This window comes from Symphalangus syndactylus, chromosome Y (assembly GCF_028878055.3).
Source record: "Symphalangus syndactylus isolate Jambi chromosome Y, NHGRI_mSymSyn1-v2.1_pri, whole genome shotgun sequence".
Classification (NCBI taxonomy): Eukaryota; Metazoa; Chordata; class Mammalia; order Primates; family Hylobatidae; genus Symphalangus; species Symphalangus syndactylus.
In genome coordinates, this window is record NC_072448.2 from 1,006,189 (window position 1) to 1,013,244 (window position 7,056).

Sequence of the window (7,056 nt, forward strand, 5' to 3'; positions counted from 1 at the left end):
CTCTTCTTAGGACACAGCTGCTGCTGCTCCCTCACGATCCATCCGTACTCTCTTGCTTTCAGTTTCCACGTTTTCCTCCTCAAATGCCATAGTTCATTTTTAGCATTCCCTTGCAACTACCCTGAGCTTCATTTTCCCACAATTTATTTGTTTCTGTTTCTCTTCCCAAATTTTAAATATTGATGTTTCTAAGGGTTCTGTCCTAATTGCTCTTCTTTTCTCTCCACACACATACTCTCTCTAAGCTCTAAACACTACTAAACAGCTCATAATTTCCAGTCTTAGAGTTTGGCCCAGACCTTTATTCTGGGAGTTGATGATTTACATGACAATAGCACTCGAATAATTCAGAGGTAACATGTCCTGGTTTCCCACATGTCAGTAAGTGGCACTGCCAGCCATGCTAGACGCTTATAAGTCATTTTTGGCCCTTCCTCAATATTCTGACAATACCCAATTCAACATTCATTTAAAAAATATTTTGGTTCCAAATACATCTGTAATTTCCTCCACCTCTTTTGATTTCCAATGTCCCCAGCCTAGCCAGAGCCACATATTTTCTTACCTATGCTTATTTTCTTAGGTCATCCTTAGTCAACCTACTTTAATTCTTAATCTCCTACACCCTGTTAGCTACAGAGAAACCAAAGTGATCTCTTAACATGTCTTTCAGTTTCCAACTCTCCCACTTTTCTGGTGTACTTGGACTAACATTTATGTTCCTCATCATTACTAATGAAGACCTGTACTGTTTCACATATCCTTCTCTTTCAGCCACGTCTCACATTAGTCTTTCTCCCTTCTGTACTTCATCCAGATTCCTACTTTTCAGTTTTTCATTTCATCCAATTCACAGGTTTCTTCTACATGCCAAGATCTTGCTCATATATTAGGGTCCATGAACACTGGGGGTTTTTCCTAAAAGACGAATCTTTCTGTAGTGTATGAAAAGCTAACTCTTTTTATTCTCAGGTCTTACCTTAAATATTCTCACTTGAAAGAAGTGGTTAGAATCTGTATAATCCAAATTAATATTTCTTTTTTTCTTTTTCTTTTGAGACAGGGTCTTGCTGTGTCACCCAGGCTGGAGTGCAGTGGCACAATCTTGGCTCACTGAAACCTCTGCCTCCTGGGTTCAAGCAGTTTTCCTTTCTCAGCCTCCTGAGTAGCTGGGACTACAAGCGCACACCACTACACCCGGCTAACTTTTTTATTTTTAGTAGAGATGGGGTTTTGCCATGTTGATCAGACTGGTCTGAAACTCCTGGACTGAAGTGATCCATCCGCCTTGGCCTCCCAAAATGCTGGGATTACAGGCATAAGCCACCACGCCCGGCCCAAATTAATATATCTATATATAAAAATTATATGTATGAATCTTATATAATCTGAATTAAGATTGTATCTAATGTTCGCCCCAAAACCCTTGTTGTACATTCAGTCCCTTGCTTCACTTTGCATGTGAACACATTTTGTAATAATCTCTTCTCTTTGCTCAGTTGGGTTTCTGTGCCTGTCTTCATCTTCAGAATTGAAACCCTGGGAGTACAGGACTGTGGCTTTCTTATTCACCACTGCAGCTCCGTAACTAAGAGAGCATCTGATACATATGTGTGAAGGGAATTGGTTAAATATAGACCACTATGTCCAGTGGAGTCCACAGCCTATTCACTTCATGTAGTTTCCAAGAAACAAAGGCTTCTCAACATATATTAATGAATGAGATATGGGCCAGGATATCTGGTCTGGCTGGAGATGGCTTAACTTTGAGTTCACTTGAGAGGGTATCAGTGTGAGCAGGGATGCTTTCACTCACTTCAAGAATTGCATGGTGTTTAGGGGGAAGAATCACCCTGCTTCTCTGGAGAGACATGAGGGCTCTGTGGCTCCTGTGGGCTCTCAAACTGTTGGAAGATGACTGCTAAACCTGAGTTTTCAGGTCTCCTAGTTATATTCATTTAAACTTATAGATGATTTGTCACTATTTTAAGTTGTTTTTCACTGAAAATTCAGTCTGAATATAGAGCCTTATTTCATTCAGAACAGAAAGAATGGGTTACGGTGAAATCTGTTTATCTATAATTTTTAAGTAAGTACAATTTTATAAACCAGTTATTCCTAACTTGAGAGGCCTGGAGGATTTATTACAATGTGTATTTCAGGGCCACATCTGCAGAAGTTTTGATACAACATTTCCTTACTAATCCCCCTGACAGCACATTTTAGCAGGCATCCTGTGTTATTGAGAAGCAGAACGTTTATGCACCACACTTTGGGAGAGAGAAGTGCATGTTATGTTACCATTTAAAGATGCCTGGTTCTTGTGGGGCAAATTGGCAAATGATTTATCTGAACTAATGGCAGAGTGGAATTTTAATATTTTAGGGTTTTCAGGAATCTTAGAGCTGTTTTCATTTGTCTCATACATAGAGCCTGAACCTTGAAGACATTAATGAATTTGTCACAGAAATTAAATTGGGCCAAAATTTACATTTCCAACCCATGTCTGTGCTCTTCATTCTAAAGCACAATGGCCTAGAGTCATATTTTAACCTCTAACTTTTATCTTATTAAAAAATAAAATAAAATAAATAATTGTAAATACATGCATGTATTATACCTATATATACAATTTATATACATTACAATATTAATTTGAACTACACATGACATCACTAGTAAAGGCCAGTTACAGTTTAGACTGAGATAAGCCCTGTGAGAATTTACTAAGATCAAAAAGACTCCTTTTAATAGTGACTCAGTGGCACCTACTCTAAGGACAAAGGCTCCAGTATGTATCCTAATCTAAGTTATTACTGAATGTGAGTCCTGTGATAGCTTCTAATGAAAATTTCCCATTGGAAAAAATCAATGTTAATAACTGGAACTCGAGAGCTGTAATGGGTTCTGCTGTGTTTTTCGGGCTTAGACTGTGTGCTATAATATGCTAAGAAGAGGAGTTGATGACCTGTGAGCTCTGGTCACTTCCTGATCTCATTTGATTCTTTGGTCTTTAGTTTTAAAAGGGTGATCAGAGAGGTTGCTTTATAATGGAGAAGTTGAACAAAAGGACCATCAACCTGCAGGCTCACTGGCACAGCGCAAGTTTCACCGGATAAGCATTTCAGTAAAGAGGACTATTGCCAACAGCAATACTTGCAAGGAAGCTTTGTTCCAGAGAGGATTTTTGTTTTTAAAGAAGCTGCTAGAAAAACTGACACTAGAAGCTAACTAGAGTCACTCTTTCTAGATATCAATGAAATTGTAAGTCTGAAGACATTACTTACCTAGATACAGAAATGGACTTTATTTAAGAACCAACTTTATACATATCTAATATACCTAGGCTTGTTGATCAAGTTGGCTGGCTGGGGAAGAATAAGACCATCTAGAAGATCCACATGATGAGAGAAAGCATTCGGGGAGGGCAGACAGATACTTGATGCTGGCCACAGATAGAACCCAGAGACGCTCTGTGATTGAAGTGGTTCTAATACCTAGAAGCTTCGATTTGCTCTTATAACGTGTTCTAAAGCCATTTAATTCAAGACTACCCTTCCTAGTTGGTACCTGTAGATGTAATGCATCTCCTAAGGTATTACTCTAGGCTCCATCGGACAGAACAACTACATGGAGGTAGGTGGTGGAGCCTCCGGACTCCACGACACATTTCACAGTGCTGTTTACTCCAAAACACTGGCCTAATTGAACTAATGTAGCTATTGGGTAAGACGAGAAGTAATACACGAACATTCTTAAAGTCTGTTCTCTTTTGCCTTGTGACCTTAAACATTTGAAAGACCAAGATGAACACTATTGAATAGAATTGTGTTTCCATCGTCATAACTAACCTGAAAGCCTAAGTTTTACCTCTTTCACTGCACATCCGATCTATTTTATGGGCAGAAGAGCACAATGGGCTCAGCTATCCAGGCTTTAGGAGTTATTTTAATCTTTAAAGAACAATAGACACAAGTAAAAGTACATACATAAAGTAGGTATTTTATATTTAATTTTTATTTTCATATGCATGAAAAGGGTGCTCCAAAAAAAGATTAGAGAAGTCCATGGCATGTCTTTCTGGTTAATGTTACTTTATTTTTTGGTTCATCTACCATACTACTTACAAGTTACTTGATTTTGTTCATGGAAAATTATTTTAAATGAATTGATTTTACTTTTCATCAGCACAGTTGTTGACTAATACCAAAGTTGGTTAGAAAGTTACGATTTTTGTATTTATAGAATGGCAGGGGCAGCATTTAGATAATACATCATAGTAACTTGGCATTTATGAAATATTAGTTTTCCATAAACATGAACTCAGAGAGGAAGGTTACATTTTTTTAAATTATAATAACATTTTGAAAAGCATCTGTCCTTTAAAATGTTACTAAAATATATATTGGAACTGGTGTTTTAGATGCCAGTCCTTCCTGAAGAGTGTTTTGAGATTTTTTTCAAATACTGCCTCAGTTCTATATAAAATAGAAAAAATTCTGCCTTGTAAAATGACTACTGGATGTAGGTAAGAAGAAGTTAAGGAAATATTACATAAAAATAGATTTGCAAAGGTAATTTGCTGGAGGATTATTTACACTTTGATGAGTGGATCTGGATATTTTGATACTAAGTGAAAGTGGTTCCACTGGAATTAGAAGGGAACAGAGATCTGCAAGCAGGAGTGAAAAGAATGTGTGTAAGCCGGGCACGGTGGCTCATGCCTGACCTCAGGTGAGCCGCCCACTTCAGCCTCCCAAAGTGCTGGGATGACACGCTTGTTAAGTGGTACTCTAATTAATCAGTAACTTAAACCTCAAAAGAGATTCATTATGTACACAAAATTAATCTTGTGTAATCAAGTGTATAAGTAAAATTAATTGAAGAAATCAAGAAACGCACGGTGGCTGACACCTGTAATCTCAGTGCTTTCGGAAGTCCAGGTGGGAGGATCCCTTGACTTAAGGAGGCTGAGACCAGTCAAGCAACACGGTGGGACCCATCTCTGTAAAAAAATTAGCCGGGGATGGTGGTGCGTGCCTGTAGTCCGAGCTACTTGAGAGGCCGAGGCAAAAGTATCGCTTGAGCCTAGGACTTGGAGTCTGCAGTGAGCTATGATCACACCACTGACTCCAGCCAGAGCAACAGAGGGAGACAATGAGAACACGTGGACACAGGAAGGGGAACATCACACTCTGGGGACTGTGGTGGGGTGGGGGGAGGGGGCAGGGACAGCATTAGGAGATACACCTAATGCTATATGACGAGTTAATGGGTGCAGCACATCAACATGGCACATGGATACATATGTAACAAACCTGCACATTGTGCACATGTACCCCAAAACTCAAAGTATAATAATAAATAAATAATAAACCACAAAACACTTGTAATTCCACATCCAGATATATAAACCACAGGAATACTTAGATAAACACACGCTATACACACATATAGTATATATATGATAAAATATATTTGTATGTTCAACTTGGGAAAGGTTGATGATTTTAGAAACAAACTAATAATTCTTTTGCCTTGTGCTCTAATGATTTTCAATATGAAGATGTATTTGGGATCAAATACATGAGGCTCCACATACAAGACATCTTTCTTTCCCCTCTTCTCAGCACCATTTTTTGGCTGATTATTGGACTACAACTGGGAGATCTAGAACTAAATTCCTGCTTAGTGTTTACTTGTTCAGAGCATAGGCTTTGAAATCGTCCTGTTTTGCCTCAGTCTCCACAGTGGTACCTACTAACCTCATGACTAGGGGATCGTGTAGCATTTCTCTAAGCCTTCTTTTCTTAGCTGTGAAGTGGTAAATTGTGGAAGTGCTTTGTTCATAGGATTTCTGTGAAAACTGAATTGGGTAAAGAAGGTAAGGCATTTAGCACAGTAAAATAACCTGGATTACAGTAACTTTTCCAGGAGTGTTTATTAGTACTTAAACTGTCATTGTCATCAAAATTCTGTTTTTACATATGAACTTAGAAATGTCATTGTAACCTTCTCAACTCATTTGGTCATTTAAAATGGAGAGGTTGAGTTAGGTGTTTCTTAAATTTCTCTTTAGCTCTGATACTATGAGTCTGACGTTAAGTAATGCAAAGTTGGTAATTAAATCTTCCCCTTTCGTGATGTAGGAGAAAGGCATAAAAAATTTCTGGGTGACTGGATTCCCTTGCAAGTTTATTAGAATTGTAATTACGTAGCATTTTGAATAAAGCATTCATTCTGGAAATCATTAAGTTTATTTTTCTTAACTCCGTTATTTTGTCAACTGTGGAAAAATTGGGATTTAGGAGTAACCTCTGATTTAAAATTCCACCTACTAACCATTTAAATTGTAGTCTTGTAATTTCCTAACTTTAGTCTTGAAGGTGTTTCTCATTCTTATGCGTTATTATACTGTATTATATATTTATGCAACATAAAATTTATAGTTTTAACTATTGCACATGTTTACATATGAAAGGTGTAATTTTGAACTTATCATTATTAAATTTGCTAGTTTTGCTTCACTATTCATTTTGGACACTTATCCATATTAGTACATGCAACTCAAGTTTATTCTTTTGAGCTACTGTATATCATTCAAATGTATGAATAAATAACCTTGCTTTGGTGGACATTTAAGTATTTTCATGTATCAGTATGAAAAGCAGTTTCAAAATGAACATTCAAATATACATTGTCATATATGTGTATAATATTTGTATATATGAAGGTTCCTGTGGGTCATATATCTGAAATCAAAATTACAAGTGTTTTGTACCTTCTATAATTAATTTTACTCTCAATTTTAAGTAAACAAGATTAGTTTTTGCACATGATGCATCTCTTTATTCAGTTAAAATTACTGACATAATTAGAATACCACTTAAAACTTGAGAATATTTTCAAGGGTATTTATGCAAAACTTACATAAATGTGTTGAAAAGTCCTTTTGTATATATGTAGAGATTACATGGTATGTTAAATTCATCAATTTGCCTAAATATCAAGTTATACTTAAGTAGTGTCCATACACCATGCTTTTGCTTGACTGAA